Here is an 18,989-nt window from a genome sequence, read left to right on the forward strand (position 1 = left end):
TTTGCAGATCATCCAGAAAAACAAAGTGAAAAATATTACTTGTCTAACCTATTGGCCATTAAAAAAGCAGGGATCAGGGGAAATTTTATAATTTTAAATATTCATAATTATACATAAGAATGCAAGAAAACAAACTTGGGTATTCAATCAAAAAGTTAGGCAAAAATGAAGCAAACATGATGAAAACAAAATGGGTTTATAAAGGAAAAAACAGAAATTCATTCACTAGGAAACAGGAAAATAGTAGGATTACAAATAAATCCAAGAGCATATTGTTTAAAAGAATGAAATAGATAAATCATTAGCTTACCTAATCAGGAAAATAAAAGGACAGCCTAAAAACATAAAATAGCAAGTGAGAATAAGAAAATAATATAAACAGAGAATAAATACACATGCGATGACTGATATTTAGCCAACAGGCACAATCATGGTCATACCATTGATGGTTGGCATAGATTATGTTTGATTGTGGCATCTGTTATGATTCATCAGTGCTCATGCCAACAAATTTTTAAATATTTTGCACATCACATGTGCATAAAAAATCAACTGAGTCAACTCTATGTAAGTAAACTTGGAATCTTGAATGATAAAGTTTATTTTCTAGGAAAACAGATTAACAAAACTGACTCCAAAAGATACAGAATATTGAATCAGAAAGATTTCTAATGACAATGCCACAAAAAATGAAAAGTACTATGCCTAGTGGGTTTCATTACCTGAATTTTCCCAACCCTTTAGGAACCAGTGACACCAGTGCTCATTAAACTGTGCTTAAAGCATTGAAAAACAACAACTTACAAAATATTTGTTATGAAAACATAATAATAGCACCAAAACCTGAAGTGGGCAGCCCAAAAAGGAAAAATATAGATTAATTTAACTTATGAATATCAATAGAAAAAAGTTTAAATAAATAATAAACAAATCTAGCTACTTATTAACATAATACCACAAAATGATTAAATGGGGTTCCTACCAAGAAAACTGACTCAGTATGAGAAAACATATTAATATAAGTCAAAATGAAAAATAAATCACAATGAAAAATCATATGGTCTTCTCCAGAGATGCTCCAAAAACATTTGATAAAATTCAATATTGATTCTAAATTAAAATAAACTTATAACAAAAAAGGAATAAATATATTTTTATATCTTTAACATGACCAATGATCAACAAGAGGCTTAATGAGGAAAGCTTAGGAACTACAGTCAGAAACAAGAACAAAGATATCCATCATTATCATCTTCCTCATTACCATTACCACCGTCATCACCATCACTATCATTATCATCATTCTCTTCTAGGTACTTTACAGTTTTTATTCAGCTTGATCCTCAAAACAACCCTATGAGAGAGATGTGATATAATTTTTCCTGTTTATAGTTATTAAATTTTTTCTGAAGGTACTAGTCTATAATAAGAGTACAATATTTCACCTACAATAAGAATGGATGAAATAACAAATACAAAATTCCAAAATGAGAAGTATCTTTTCTTTGAAAATGATTTGATTGGAAAATATACAAGTTCTAACCAAAAAATAATTATAAATAAGAGAATTTAATAAAATACCTAGTCTCAAAATTAATATAAAATATTTCTATTTCCATATAGAAACTTATATCAAATCAAACCCCGTTATAAGAAAAACTAGAAAAGTTGGATAAAATAAAAACATCTGTTCAAAAGCATTAGAAACTATCAAGGCAGCCAGAATTTCAAAGGTGAAGCTCTCTAAGCACCAAGAAGTGAACTAAGATAAAGACAACATTCTGTTCCACTTTTTCTCTGATTGCATTTGCTGATTTGTTATTAACACAGGGCTTAGAGTATGAAAATTGGGCAGAAATGGCTGGGTATGAGGCTGACAAGCTGAGCAGAAATTTCTGTAGCCTGGAGAGAAAAACCTGGTATTCAACAAGACAGCTAAGATTTGAGAAGCCAAGATCTCAGGGGAAATGGAATTGTATTAAGATGAACCCACATTCAGCAATGCAATTAACCTCCAGGTATTTGCTAATTCATAAATAACATGGAGCTCAGAACATAAAAAGTCAAGCATAAAGTTGCAGCTAGGATACTATGTTAGTTTGCTAGAACTGTCATAACTCAGACTGGATGACTTAAATGACAGAAATCTATTTTCTCACAATTCTAAAAAAGTCCAAGAGCAGGCTATTGGCAGGGTTGGTTTCTTCTAAGGCCTCTCTTCTTGGCTTGTGAATGGCTGTTTTCCCTTGTATCTTTCCATGATCTTACCTCTGTACAGGTCTGTGTCTTCATCTCTCTTTTCATAATGTTAACAGCATGACCTTATTTTAACTTAATTACTGCCTTCAAGACCTTATCTCCAAATACAGTCACATTTTGAGGTACTAGGGGTTAGGACTTCAACATACGAATTTGGAAAGGAACACAATTCAGTCCATAAAAGATCCTAAGAAGTAGAGCAAAACTTCAGGCAGTATACTGTTACTAGAGAGACACAAATTGGAGCTCAGGGCTCATCAAGGAGCTCTGATAAACATGCCAAGAATTTAGTTAGGTTCCCTGAAATACATCTTACGAGGTAGACCAAATTAGAAGTAGACTAGCCTTCACATACACTGAAATCCATCTTTGAACCAGCTCAATTTCAGCCTGGATTTAAGTGTCAGAAGCAACTACAAATCCTCTCTGAAGGAAGGGACTGTAGTCAGACCATTAAATTATCTCCACAATTTTCTCATATGTAATCTTTATCATTCAATTAACTTTACAAAGTATATCAGGAAATAGAAACAACTGAAGCCAATAAAAAAAATAGAGGCCAGGTAGGGTGTCTCATGACTGTAATCCTAGCACCTTGGGAGGCTGTGGTGGGAGGATCACTTGAGGCTAGAAGTTTGAGATCAGCCTAAGCAACATAGTGAGACCTCATCTCTGTAAAATATAGAAAAATCAGCCAGGCATGGTGGTGCATGCCTGTAGTCCTAGCTACTCAGGAGGCTGAGGTAGGAGGATCCCTTGAGCCCAGGACTTTGAAGTGCAAGGAGCTATGATGATGCCACTGCATTCTAGCCTGGGCAACAAAGCAAGATTGTTTCAAAAAAAATAAAAATAAAAAATTAATAGAAACACTAGTGTTCTAGAGTTATTATTGTAGATGCACTACACTTGTTTTTTAAAGGGCCTCAAGGATATCAAATGAATCTGCAAGTAAATTAACCAGCTACTGAAACAAAGCCCAACAATCATTAAAGGAAGGCAATAAAATAAAGACACTCCACAGTGTAAACCATGCAATGACCAGAATTTAATATAAAATTACTGGGCACGCCAGGAAACAGAAAAATGTGAACCATAAACCATAGAAAGGGGTTGACAAATAAGATCCAGAAATGAAAAAGATGATAAAGCTAGCAAACACAGGCATTAAAATAGCTATCATAACCATGTTCAAGTATTTAAAACAAAACACGCTAGAAAAGAAATTGCATGAGGTCTAGAAACAAAGACAAATATAGGAGCAAACTAAGCTTGTCATAAATAAATTGTCTAAAACTGACGATAAAAAGAAATCTTAAAAATAACGACAGTGGGAAAAAATACACATAATGAACAAAAGAACAAAAATAAGATTAAATGAAAACGTCTCATCATAAACTATGCAAGCTAGAAGACAATCAAAGAACATCTTTAAACTGATAAAAGAAAAAAATTGTCAATCTAGAATTCTATATACAATAAAAATATCCTTTAAAAATAATGACAAAAAGTAAGAGAGACAAGGTGGCAGACCAAAGACACCACCAGACAGAGCATCTATGTAAGAAGAAATTTTAGCTGAAAGAGGAAAAACAGACCAACAAACATAGATCCGAAGAGGATCTGAAGAAAGGGTGAATAAACCTATAGGCGACTCCATGGGAAGAGGTTGTGGAGCAGACCTGGAAGGAGAAAGGCATTATTGGAGATTAAGCCACAGGAGGCTTGCAGATGAGTAAGAAGGGTAGATGAATTGGCTTTCATCTCAGACTTGGTGGGCTCCTGAGCTGCTGGAGAGACCTTCTGATGCAGTGAGCACAGAGACTGCTGTGATCAGTCAGCAGAGAGCTTCTTGTGGACAGGGCAGCAGGTTCCCAGGCCCGCCAACTCCAGGGCACCTCCCACCCTACAGACCCAAGGCAGATGGCAGGCCCCATATTGCTTCTCTACCCACTAGGAACCTTTGTCCTCTCTGGGGGGCCAGAAGCTCTCAGGTTCTGTCTTGCTCGTCCCCACACAGTCATTTCTCAACTCTGGCCCAGATTGCAGGAGCCACAGCGGTCCAGTGGGTCCCAAGTGATCTGCATGACTCCAAACTTCCATCATTCTGGGTGGACTACCTTCCAGAGAGAGGGTTGGAGATGACCAGAGGGAGGATGGTGAACTTTCATTCACCTAGATTCTTTTTCCCCCTCTTCCCTCCCCCACCTGTGGTGACCAAGAAAGAAAACAGAGCCACCACCCAGAAGCTTGCACAGGGAACAGGTCTCAGACCTTTCCTTTTGGGGTCCTGCTGCAGACTGAGGGGTACTCAGACTGTGAGCTCCCTGCCTGCAGGCCCTTCTGGTGCTGCTTGCTCAGAAACTTCAGCAGAGTGGAACACATCCCAAGATGGAGGGACATTGAACCACCTTGGGCACCCAGTGAGAGAGACTTGGGACCAATATCCTTCTCCCTGGCATGGCCATGGTTTGATCTCTGGGGCCTCGGGGATGAGTTACAGGCCAAATTCCTATGCCCAGGTCTCAGTCACATCACCCAGGGGCAGAAAGCAGATATTTGTGCATTAGTCTCAGGAGGTGTTGGTGCCTGCAGGGGCAGATCAGGGGAGAATGCAGTGTGGGACCTAGCCATGGAGTGCTTGTGGAGCATCCACCCTCCCATGGGAGGGCTGTGCTCCTAGCTCACGGTGGTATCCTAGGCAGGGAATATCCTGGCCCGCATCACAGGCATAGGGAAGCTCAGCTGGCTTGAGGTCCTGCCTGCCAGCAGAGGCCCGCAAGAAACTGTGGAGTACAGGAGAGTGGAAAGGAGTGAGGCCTACTCCAGACTGCCTGATTGAGGGTCTCAGACAACCCCACCTTCACACCCAGACTTTATGGTTGAATAGGGCCATTTCAGCCCCTCCCTAGCAGCTTTGCCCAGAGGCAGGGAACAAACTTTTGACCCCTGCTGAAAGCATTTGTGGAGCTTGAAGGCAGGCTCACCAAGCCAAACTATGCCCAACCTTGTTGCCCTACCCACCCCTACTGAGGTGGAGAAAAAGGACACACCTGGAAGTTTCAGGGACCCACCACTACCTGAGATATTAGAGTGCTTCTCCTGAGTAACTAGAGCTTTTGGGTCATATAACCCCCCCCCCCAAAAAATGTTGTAGCTTCTTCTTTCCAGTAAGGACCCCGTAATGACAGGGAGGTCAATTTACATGCCCTCTTACTGCATTTACTGACTCATCAGAGAGGGTGTGGTTGATTCTCACCCATGAGCACCACCTACTGGCTGAGAGGTTAAACTGGGTGTGTCATTATCTAAACAAAAGAAAATCTCAAAAAAATAAGAAGCAACCACTGCTCCAGATAAGAAGGAATCAGCAAAAGAACACCAGAAGTATGAAGAATCAAAGTGACTCAGAGCAGGGGGCCTGAAGAATGGCTCTTTTGTTTACAACACACCCAACAGGAATCTCAGGTCATCGTAATAATGGAAACAAAACTTGTGGCCTCCCTATGAACAAATGCCCTACAGGAGGAAGAGGAGGAGGAGGAGGAGGAGGAGGAGGAGGAGGAGAAGAAGAAGAAGGAGAAGGAGAAGGAGAAGGAGAAGGAGAAGGAGAAGGAGAAGGAGAAGGAGAAGGAGTAGAAGAAGAAGAAGAAGAAGAAGAAGAAGAAGAAGAAGAAGAAGAAGAAGAAGAAGAAGAAGAAGAAGAAGAAGAGTTATAGAATCTAGGTGGTTGGTGTATGGGTGATCACTGTATAATCTTTTCAAACATTTATACTGTATGTTTGAAAAATTGCCTAATAAAGTATTAGAAAATTAAAAAAAAAAGAATCAAAGTGAACATACACTCCCAAAATGGAACACCAGCTCTCTAGCAATGGATACCACCCAAAATCAGAATATTGAAATGACAGATGAAGAATTTCAAACATCAAAGAAAGCTCAATGAACTGCAAGATAAAATGAAAATCCAACGCAAAGAAACCACAAAAACAATAGAGCAAATGAATTAAAAATTCACCAAAGAAATCGAAATATGAAAGAAAAATCAATCAGAAATTCTGGAAATGAAAAATTCATTCAAGGAATTATAAAACATAATAGAAAGCATTAAGAATAGGTTAGATCAAGCAGGAGAAATAATCTCAGAGCTTGAAGACACCATCTTTCAATTAAACAAGTCAATCACAGAGAGAAAGCAGGCAAATAACAGAAATGAGCAAAACCTACAAGAAATATGGGAATCTGTGAAGAGGCCTAATATAAGAATTATAGCCATCCCTGAGAGTGAAGAAGAAAATACACAAGGGTTGCATAATATATTTTAGGAAATAATTGAGGAAAATTTCTCTGACCTTGGTAGTAATGAAAGACAAAAATGGTCATTATATAATGGCAAAGGGAACAATACAACATGAAGACATAACAATTCTAAATATCTATCCACCCAACACAGGTGTTCCCAGATTCAAAAAGTAAATCCTACTTGATTTAAACAAATGACAAAGAAGAGCACTGTAATACCTGGGAATGTCAACAACGCTCTGACAGAACACAACAGATTTTCCAACAGAAAATAAAGAAACAATGGACTGAAACTGAACTCTAAAACAAATGGGCCTAACAACATTTGCAGAACTTTCTACCCAAAGACAACCACCAAAGAAAACTTTCTACCTAAAGACAATGTTCTTCTCATCAGCTCATGGGACATTCTGTAAGATTGATCACATCCTAGGCCACAAAACATGTCTCAACAAATTTAAAAAACAAACTGGGAGGCATCAGTTTATAGACTTCAAGTTATACTACAAGCCTATAGTAACCAAAATAACATGGTACTCACACAAGAACAGAGACATGCACCAATGAAATAGGACTGAGAACCCAGATATAAAACCATCCTCATATAGCCATCTGATCCTCGACAAAGTTGATAAAAACATATACTGGGGAAAAGAATCTGTATTCAATAAATGGTGCTTGGAAAATTGGATAGCCACATGTAGAACACTGAAACAGGATCCATACCTCTCATCTCTCACAAAAATCAACTTAGGATGAATAAAAGAGGTAAACCTAAAGCATGAAACCAGAAGAATTCTAGAAGAAAACATTGGAAAAACTCTTATAGACATTGTCCTAGGCAAAGAATTTATGAAGAAGATCCCAAAGACAATCACAGCATCAACAAAATAGGATAGGAACTATCCATCAATAAATAGGAACTGATCGAATTAAAAAGCTTCTGCATAGCCAAAGAAACTACCACTAGAGCAAATAGACAACCTACAAAATGGGAGAAAATATTTTCATATTATACATCTGATAAAGGACTGAGAATCAGAATTAATACAGAACTCAGGAAAATCAGCAAGAAAAAATCAAATAACCCCAATAAAAAGTAGGCAAAGGATGTGAACAGAAATTTTTCAAAAGAAGATAGACTAATGGCCAACAAACATGAAAAAATGCTCAACAATTCTAATCATCAGGGAAATCCAAATCAAAACCACAATGATATATCACTTAACTCCAGTGAGAATGTTTTATAAAAAAGTCCCCAAACAACAAATGTTGACGTGGATGCAGAGAGATAGGAATACTCATACACTGCTCGTAGGAGTACAAACTAGTACAACCTCTATGGAAACGAGTATGAAGATACCTCAAAGGATTAAGAATAGAGCTACCATTTGACCCAGAAATCCCACTACTGGGTATCTACCCAAAGGAAAAAAGACATTCTATAAAAGAGACATATGCACTGGTATGTTTATAGCACAATTCACAATTGCAAAGATGTGGAAACAACCCAAGTGCCCATGAACACATGAGAGGACTAACAAAATGTGGTGTATGTATACTATAGAGTACCACTCAGGCATAAAAAAATCATGAACTACCTATTGTATTATCCTGGATGGAGCTGGAGCCCAATCTTCTAAGTGAAGTATCACAAGAATGGAAAAAACAAACACCACATATACTCACCATTAAAGTGGTATGAATTGATCAACACTAATGTGCATATGTGAGAAGCAACATTTACAGATTGTTAAGCAGGTGGGAGGAAGAAGGAGGGAATGGGTAAATCCAAACCTGACGTATGCGGTCTGGGGCAATGGGCATACTTGTCGGGTAGTGAAAAAGCAATTTATGTAACCAAAACATTTGTACCCTCATAATAGTCTGACATAAAAATTAAAAAACAATAACTTGAGATGCTTGTTAACATGGAAATTTCTAGGTCCTACTACAGACCTACCAATTCAGAAACTCCAGGGAAGGGATGTGGAAATCTGTGTTTTTAACAAATTCTCCAGGTGAAATTTATCATCTGGCAACTATAGAGTAAGTTCTATAAGGGCAAGGACTCCCACTGACTTTTTTCACAGCATAATATCCAAAATCCAGTTTAAATAAGTACTATTCCCTTTATCTATAATGTATGTTTTCCACCCTATATTTTACTTGACTAGATGCTGCTTTGTTCAAACAGCACCTAGTACAGTTTATGTAACATAATAGGCAGTTGATACAGATTGAATAAACAAGCAAATGAATAAGAAACAAAAATAATGACAAAATTAACATATTTTACTTAAAAACACACAAATGTTGGGAGAATTTATCATAGATGATCTATTTTTTAAAAAGTTAAGTTTTCAGACAGAAAAAAATAAAACCAGATGAAAATTTGGATCTACATGAAAGAATAAAGAATATCATAAATGGTAAAGATATGGATAAACATAAAATATTTTCTCTTTTTCTACATTTCTTTTAAAAATAATTGTCTTTTTAAAACAAAGATAATGTATTGTAGAATTTATAACATGTAGAACTAAAATGTCTGATAACAGTAACATAAAAGACCAGAGGTGAATGGAAGCACACTGTTGTTTCTTATGTTATATGTGAAGTAGAACGGTATTATTTGAAAGGAGACTGTGATAAATTAAAAATAAATGTTGTAAACCCTGGAGTAACCACTAAGAAAATAAATCAAAGAGGTTTAGCTAACAAGCCAATAAAGGAGATAGAAGGGAATTGGTAAAATATTCAGTCCAAAAGTAGGTAGAAAATGAAAAAAAAAAATAACAAAGAGAATGAATTGGAAAATAGAATACCAAAAAAGCAAGATGGTAAATTCAAATGCAAATGCAAATTCAAATTCAAATGTATTTCAATATTATATTAAATATAAATGGTCAAAACACTCTCGGAAACATGAAAATTTCCAGAATGAATAAACTGAAAATCTTTTAAACGTCACTCATAATAAAAGAAATACAAATGTGAACTGCAATGAGAGGTAACTATTAACTTTTCAGATAGATTTTTTTTAAAGTTTGCTAACACTACAGTCATGCAGGTATTGAGAAACAACCACTCCCATACATTGTTAGTAGGCAGGTAAATTGGTATAATGTTATGAATGTCAATTAGCAATATCCATAAGAATTAAAAATGCACATAAAGTTTGACCCAGAAATTTTATTTATAGGAATTTATAATACAAAATCCTTGCTCATTCATGAAATGATACATATACAAAAATATTAATTGTAGAATTATTTATAATAGAAAATTGGAAGCAATCTAAATGGTCATCAAGAGGAAAATGGCTAAACAGAAGTAAAATTATGGATATATATACAAATAGGATACTACATATCCATTAATAACAGTAAGGTTGCTCTATCCAAGCAGCTCCACAGAATGCTTACCTAGTTAATAAGTTTCTGACAAAACGTCTCTTGTATTTAAATAACCAAACCTTATAAATGTGTTAATCTCCCAATACAACATTTTCTTGTCAAAGTTTATACAGAAGTATTTAATATTTACTTCATAAAAATGCAATATATTTTTACCAAAATGATGAATGGGAAAAGTGTCAAGTTGCATTCCAAATACAATTAGCAGATTTTCAGAATAATGAGTAGCTTGAAAATCTCAAGGGAGCAAGATGGCAGACGAGAAACACCACCAGACAGATGTCTCTGCAAAAAAGACAGCTTCCAGAAGAAATTAGAAGAAAGAAGCAAGCAGGTGAGAATACATCGGCCGAGGGTCGGAAGGAGGGGTATCGGAGACTACAGGAGACTCCACAGGAGGAGGTTGTGGAGGAGAACTGGAAGCAGAGACCTCCCAGGTAGCCTGCAGATTAGAGGCAAGGGTAGGTGAAGCAGTTGACTTTCCCCTCCCTTGCATCTTGGACTGCTGGTAGGCTCCCCCAGTGGGTGGAGAGACCTGTGGACACCAGTCCAGACACAGCCACTGCCAGTGACCAGTAAGCCTGTAGCAGAAGGGGTGCCAGGCTCCCAACCCCCTTAGGGCATCTCTGTGTGCACAGACCTGAGCCGTGCTGCAGGTGCCATATTGTTACACTTTCCCCTCCCCCAACCCTAACCACAGCTGCCAAGAGAGACAATATAGCCACCAGCCAGAGGCATCACCACAGAATGGGACCTTCACTTTTGGGGCCCTTCAGCTGACTGAGGGGTACTCAGACTGTGAGCTCCCTACCCACAAGCCCTCCCAGGTGCTGCTGGCCCACTGACTCCAGGAGAGGGGTGCAGAGCCTGAGGCTGAGAGACATCAACCTAGCTTGGGCTCCTGTGGGTGAATTTGGACTGGCATTCCTCTCCCTGGTGGGATCAAGGATTGAATTCTGGGGCCCCAGAGGTCAGAGCTGTGGACCGGATCCCATGCACCCAGTTCTCGCATTGCCTAGGGCACAGAAGGGATATTAGTGAATGGCTTACTGAGGTGTATGTGCCTTCAGGGGAAGATCAGCATGCTTGAGGGCAACCATCCTCCCAAGGGGGGGCTGTGTGCCCAGACCAGGCAGCGACCCTATGCAGGGAACCTCCTGGCCTGCATCACACCCAGGGGAGACCCAGTGGTGGTGGCATGAGGTCTGGCCTGCTGGCAGAGGCCGAGGAGAAGCTGCGGAGTTGGGGAGGGTGGAAAGGAGTGGGGCCTGCTCCAGACTGCAGATCTCAGACAGCCTCAACCCCACACAGAGACTTTCTGACTGAGTGGGGCCATTCCAGCCACTCCCTGACAGCTTTTCCCAGAAACAGAGAACAGAATTTGGACCACTGATAACCCCTGGGAGATTCAGTCCAAACAGCAAGACGTCACAACATGCAGTCATCAGACTGACCAAAATATTGACTAAAGAGGCCCTTCTATGAGCTGTAAGGCGAAAGAAGCAAGTTACATACAAAGGAAAGCCAATCTGAATAACGCCAGACTTCTTACTGAAACTTTACAAGCAAGGAGAGACTGAGGCCCCATTCTCACTCTTCTGAAACAGAATAATGCCCAGCCTAGAATCTTGTACCCTGCAAAACTAAGTTTTGTATATGAAGGAGAAACCAAGACATTTTCAGATAAGCAAAGACTAAGGAAATTCACCAAGACAAGACCAGCCCTTCAAGAAGTACTAAAAACAGTGTTACCCATGGATCAGCACAATAAACACTCACAAATGTAAATCTACTCAAAAGCTAAAGATCAAAGCCCAGAAACCACAATGGCTCAAGAGAGAAAACAAAGCAACAAATTTCAACCCAACATAATGAATAGAAATCTGCCCCACCTATCAGTTATCTCAATAAATGTGAATGGCTTGAACTCCCCACTTAAGAGACATAGGCTGGCTGAATGGATAAAAAAATACAAGCCAAGTGTCTTTTGCCTTCAGGGAACGCATCTAACCTGCAATGATGCAGTTAGACTAAAGGTAAAGGGGTGGAGAACAATATTTCAAGCAAATGGAAGCCAAAAGAAAGCTGGTGTGGCGGTGCTGATTACAGATAACTTAGTTTATAAATCAAAAAAAGTAATAAAAGACAAAGAAGGTCAATATATAATGGTGAAGGATACAGTTCAACAAAAAGACATAAAAATTCTAAATATATATGCACCCAACCTTGGTGCACCTAGATTCATAAAGCAAACTCTACTTGATCTAAACAAATGGATAAACAACAACACCATAATAGTCAGAGACTTTAACACCACTGACAGCATAAGACAGATCCTCCAAACAGAAAATCAACAAGGAAATAATGGACTTTAGCAGAACTCTAGAACAAATGGGCCTGACTGACATTTAAAGGATATTCTACCCCCAAACCACTGAATATACATTCTTCTCATCAGCTCACAGGTCATTCTCTAAGATTGACTATATCCTATGACACAAATCATGTCTCAAATACTTTAAAAAAATAGAAATTATACCATGTATCTTTTCAGATCACAATGGAATAAAAGTAGAAACCAACCCTAATAGGAACTCTCATTTCTACACAAAGTCATGGAAACTAAACAACCTTCTGCTGAATGACCACTTCATAAATGAGGAAATCAAGATGGAAATCAAAAGATTCTTTGAATTAAATGACAAAGGAGACACAAGTTATCAAAACCTCTGGGACACAGCTAAAGCAGTCCTGAGAGGAAAGTTTATTTCCATAAATGCCTATATCCAAAAGTCGAAAAGATCACAAATAGACAACCTAATGAATCATCTCAAAGAGCTAGAAAAAGATGAACAGACCATCCCCAAACCCAGCAGAAGGAGTGAAATCATTAAGATCAAATCATAACTAAACGGAATGGATAACAGGGAGACCATACAGAAGATTAATAAAACCAAAAGTTGGTTCTTTGAAAAAATAAACAAAATTGACACACCTTTGGCTAGAGTAATGAAAAGCAGAAAAGAAAAATCTCTAATAAGCTCCATCAGGAACAATAAAGGAGAAATTACAACTGATGCCCCGGAGATACAAGATATAATATATGAATACTATAAAAACCTCTATGCACACAAACTGGAAAATGTGGAGGAAATGGACAATTTCTTAGAAACACACAGCCTCCCTAGGCTCAACCAGGAAGAAATAGAATTCCTGAACAGACCAATATCAAGTACTGAAATTGAAACAGCAATAAAAATCCTTTCTAAAAAGAAACGTCCTGGACCAGATAGTTTCACACCTGAATTTTACCACACCTACAAGGAAGAACTGGTGCCTATCCTGCAGAAATTATTCCACAACATTGAGAAGGATGGAAACCTCCCCAACACATTTTATGAAGTGAACATAACCCTGATACCCAAACCAGGAAAGGATGCAACAAAAAAAGAAAACTACAGACCAATATCTCTTATGAATATAGATGCAAAAATTCTCACCAAAATCCTAGCCAATCAAATCCAGGTGATTGCCAGGAAAATAATCCATCACAACCAAGTGGGCTTCATCCCAGGGATGCAGGGATGGTTTAACATATGCAAATCTATAAATGTAATTCACCATATAAACAGAAGCAAAAACAAAGACCATATGATCCTCTCAATAGACGCAGAGAAAGCATTCAACAAAATTCAACACCCTTTTATGATAAGAATACTCAACAAAATAGGCATAGACGGGGCTTACCTAAAAAGGATACAAGTCATATATGATAAACCCACAGTAAATATCATAGTGAATGGGGAAAAATTGAAAGCATCCCACTCAGAACTGGAACAAGACAAGGTTGTCCACTATCTCCACTTCTATTCAACATAGTGCCGGAAGTCCTTGCTACAGCAATCAGACAAAAGAGCAGAATTAAGGCCGTCCAAATGGGAGCAGAAGTGATCAAACTCTCACTCTTTGCTGATGACGTGATATTATACCTAGAAAACCCCAAGGATTCAACCAAGAGACTTCTTGAATTGATACATAAATTTGGTAAAATCTCAGGATACAAAATCAATACACAGAATTCAGAGGCCAACAACATATATGAATTCATATATGAATTCATATATGCCAGAATTCATATATGCCAACAACAGTAAAAGTGAGAACCAAATCAAAGACTCAATTCCCTTCAAAATAGCAACAAAGAAAATAAAGTACCTTGGAATATATTTAACTAAGGAGGTAAAAGACCTCTACAGGGAGAACTATAAAACACTGAAGAAGGAAATAGCAGAGGACATAAACAGATGGAAGAATATACCATGCTCATGGGTCGGCAGAATCAATATTGTTCAAATGTCTATACTACCCAAAGTGACCTACAGAGTCAATGCAATCCCTATCAAAATATCATCATCATTTTTCACAGATATAGAAAAAATAATTTTACGCTTCATATGGAACCAGAGAAGACCCTGTATAGCAAAATCAATTCTAGGCAATAAAAACAAAATAGGAGGTATCAATTTACCAGACTTCAAACTATACTACAAGGCTATAGTCGTTAGAACATCTTGGCACAAGAACAGTGACAGTGGAACAAAACACTGACCAGTGGAACAAAACAGAGAACCCAGATATAAAACCATCTTCATATAGCCAGCTAATCTTCAACAAAGCAGACAAAAACATACACTGAGGAAAAGAATCCTTCAATAAATGGTGCTGAGAAAACTGGATGGCCACATGTAGAAGACTGAAACAAGACCCACACCTTTCACCTCTCACAAAAATCAATTCATGCTGGGTAACAGACTTGAACCTTAGGTTTGAAACTATTCGAATTCTAGAGAAAAATGTTGGAAATACTCTTCTAGACATTGGCCTAGGCAAAGAATTTATAAAGAAGATCCCAAAGGCAATCACAGCAGCAAAATAAATAAATAAATAAACAAATGGGACCTCATCAAATTAAAAAGCTTCTGCACAGCCAAAGAAACTGTCAAGAGGGCAAAAAGACAAGCCACAGAATGGGAGAAAATTTTCACAAGCTACACATCTGATAAAGGGCTGATAACTAGAATCTATTTAGAACTCAGGAAAATCAGCAAGAAAAAATCAAGCAACCCCATCAAAAAATGGGCAAAGGATATGAACAGAAATTTCTCAAAAGAAGACAGAATAATGGCCAACAAATATATGAAAAAATTCTCAACATCTCTAATCATCAGGGAAATGCAAATCAAAACTACAATGAGATATCACTTAACTCCAGTGAGAATGGCCTTTATCACAAAGTCCCCAAACAATAAATGCTGACGTGGATGCGGAGAGATAGGAACACTCCTACATTGCTGGTAGGACTGCAAACTAGTTCAACCTCTGTGGAAAGCAATATGGAGATACCTCAAAGTGATACAAGTAGATCTACCATTTGATCCAGCAATTCCACTACTGGGCATCTACCCAAAAGCTCAAAAGTCACTTTATGAAAAAGACACCTGCACTCTAATGTTTATAGCAGCACAATTCACAATTGCAAAACTGTGGAAACAATCCAAGTGCCCACCAATTCATGAGTGGATTAATAAAATGTGGTATATGTATACCATGAAGTACTACTCGGCTTTAAGAAACAATGGTGATATAGTACCTCTTGTATATTCCTAGATAGCTTGAACCCGTTTTCCAAGAATGGAAAAACAAGCAGCACATGTACTCACCAGCAAATTGATATTAACGGATCAACACCTAAGTGGACATATAGGAATAACATTTATTGGGTGTCAGGCAGGTGGGACGGGGGAGGAGGGGATGGGTATATACAAACACAACAAGTAAGATGTGCAACGTTTGGGGGATGGATACGCTTGAAGCTCTTACTTGAGGGGGTGGGGGGCAGGGGCAATATACATAACTTTAACACTTGTACCCCCATAATATGCTAAAATAAATAAATAAATAAATAAATAAATAAAAAAGAAAATCTCATCAAGTGTCCAAAAAATGGAATATGAATCCCTGAATGGGTGTGCTAAGAAAGGCATCATGCTAGTAATAAAGTTATTGTTTGTTAAAAATCATATGAATTGTCTGATACTCAGAAAGTGATATTTTAATCACTCTACATTGTAGCATAATTATTTGTTATTCATACATTGGTGTTTTACTGTAGGCAGGGTGACTGGTCACAACCTGGTAGTTCTCTGAACTTAGAATGTGAGATATTAATGCATTTTATTCCTAACCATGAGATTTATTAATCCCAAGGAAACAAAAGACTCCAAGGACCATCCTGTTGGTTTCAGTGTAAAGGAGAGAAAAGTAGCAGGGAGGGCAGATCATAATAAAAATATATATGAAGATATTTACAAAGAAAATCAAGGTTTTAGGTCTAAGGATAATTTTTTAAGATAGAGACAAACTTTAAATGAGTCTGCTCAGGTAAAAGAGCCAGTCAAGGGTGAGAGTTAAAAGTAGATGATAAAGAGGAAGTATTTCATGGAGTAAGGCTCCTGAAAAGGTTAAGAAGGTAGCACAGAACACACTGGGAAACAACTGAATTGCATAAGAGAAGGGATACTGACACAGAAGGGAAAATAGAACAAATGGCTATAGGTGGTAAGAATATTGTAGAAGCCAAAAGTAAACATTGAGAAATTATTTACTGGATCAGGTCTCCCATAGCAGAATAAAAACACAAGGTTATGTTTTAAGAGGAGTACTATACTTGTATGGCATGTAGGAGAGAGAGAGAACTCTTATAAGTTTCTCTATCAGTCTCAATAAGAGAGAGAGAACTCTTGTAGGTTTCCTTATCAGTGTTGAGAACAGTTGAATTAAATAGCATAAAGGTGTAGGGGCTCTACTGTGTAGTTTCCTCTATAAATTCTTATTGTGTTACATGTCAGAGGAGACTGGAAATTATTAGATCAAGTTTGCTGCTGGCATTTTTCAGGGCCAGTAAAATAGAGGAGTAGGAAGTCAGAGTTTTAAAGGTAATGGGGAGGGACAAATTCGAGTAAGTGATTATGGGACCCAGCATAAATACAGAAAAGAAGTAGCCAAAAGTAAACTAATATATTAGGAAAAAATGATTGGAAAGAACCTAAAAGAACTGATAGAGTCAGAGACACAGAAAGCAGGGCCTCCTCAAATATTTGCAGGGAAACAGCAATGAACAAATGGAGTATTTACAAATTTAAGAGTAATATGAGTAGTCCAAATTGCAAATGTTTTTCAGCCTCCATGGGCAACTATTGTGAATATTGTGCTAATTTGTGATTGTCTCCAGAACCACAAATTGGAATGTGAAAGAATATGTGGCACTGGCTTAGGAGACTATATTTGGGTGGTGATAAAATTTAGAAGAGGCTAAAACTGTTTCCTAATGTTTGGTAAAACTGTTGCTTGTGATAAGTTGAAAGGCAGATTATATACTAAATTAACTTGTAAACCTAGGAGGATAAAGTTAGAAAACAGAATGTAAGTAACATCTTAGTTACTGCTGGCTGTATTTAGCAAGCATTATGGGTTAAAAATTGTGTCCCCCTACATTCTCCAAAAAGATCTATTGGTATCCTAACCACTAGTACACCAGAATTGAAGAAACGGGTAATTGAGATTAAATGAGGTCCTAATATAACTGGTATCATTATAAAAAGGGGAAATTTGGACACATAGACTTGTGAACATGGAGAACCCCATGTGAAGATGAAAGCAGTGATAGGGTGATTCATCTATAAGGAATGCCAAAGGAATTGGAACGCCAAAGATTGTCAGCAAACCACCAAAAGCTTAGGAAAGAGACCTAGAACAGATTTTCTCTCATAGCCCTCAGAAGGAACCAACTCTGCTGACACCTTGATCTCGGACTTCTAGCTTCCAGAAATGTGAGACAATAAATTTCTGTTGTTTTGGCAACCCAGTTTGTGGTACTTTGTTACATTACCCCTAGAAAATTAATCCAGTAAGGTATTATAAGAAAGAGATGTGCTCATCAAAGAATTAACCAATGTGCAAACAGGAATGAAAAGGAATAAGTCCAGGAATTTAGGGATCCACAAGGTTGGAGAAAGCAAGTACTTTTCAATCCCATAAGGTAAAATAGACAACTGAGCAACAAATGCTGATTAAAACTCAGTCTTGAGGAAAGGATCAAATCAAGGGTATGGCCAGCACATTCAGTTGAAATTTGCTGAATAGGTTAAGCTGTCCCAGAGTAATACTGTGATACAGAATAAATCTTATCAGTTGTATGCAATGGCTTACAGAAAAGCAATTTAGATTATGGATGTCCATCATCAGAACAGTAGAAGGACAGTTCAAAGAATGCTTTGCTCTACTCAAACCCATAATCCAGATTTGAAAGACAGGCATCAAAACCTTCAACAAATGGGTTATCTGGGAAATGATAACAACAAGAAAAAGAAGGGCTGGTATTTTTATATAGCATAAACTTCAAAGGAGATATTTTCACCAAAGGAGTTAAAATGGTTACAAAAAAAAGCTCCATCCAATGCAAAGCACCTAAACTAGTAGCTGCTCAACAAATACTTGCTAATTGTAAGAATAAGTGAAAAGGAAATCCAGAAGAATATTGATCTTTTCTCTGTTTTCCTCTCCAGGTCCCACCATGCTAACAGAAGGGAAGAATAAGAAGTCCACTTGAGGAGTATTCTCAAAAGGAATTGAATTTCATTGACAGTAAGAAGGTGAAGAGATGTTTTACTTTAGAAGTTTATATAAGACTAGGCAGGAGCTCTTGGACCCTAGCCATTCACAGGCAGTTCCACCATTATTTATCATTGCATCCCTAGTTTACTTCACCTAAAACTAGTTCAGGCCCCTCTGGAAACCTACAAACTTAATAAGGGTGGATCATTCAAACCCTTATTTTTCAGCAGGTGATGCTAATTCTCTTTCTTTAGTGAGAGGATTAAAACCATCCAACAAAAGCATTATAATTGAATCTTGTCATCTCAGCCCCTAATTTGTGAAGAAGACTGTGACTCT

The 18,989-nt window shown here is 37.7% G+C and overlaps 1 non-coding gene across 1 annotated transcript; it reads left to right on the plus strand.

Moving 5' to 3' along the window:
- The first annotated feature begins 5,655 nt into the window (after window positions 1–5,655).
- Window positions 5,656–5,783, plus strand: LOC142873631 (small nucleolar RNA SNORA11). The gene has a single exon (XR_012921623.1). It is a non-coding gene; the product is annotated as a small nucleolar RNA SNORA11 (small nucleolar RNA).
- The last annotated feature ends 13,206 nt before the right edge of the window (window positions 5,784–18,989 follow it).

This window comes from Microcebus murinus, chromosome 10 (assembly GCF_040939455.1).
Source record: "Microcebus murinus isolate Inina chromosome 10, M.murinus_Inina_mat1.0, whole genome shotgun sequence".
NCBI classification, from domain to species: Eukaryota; Metazoa; Chordata; class Mammalia; order Primates; family Cheirogaleidae; genus Microcebus; species Microcebus murinus.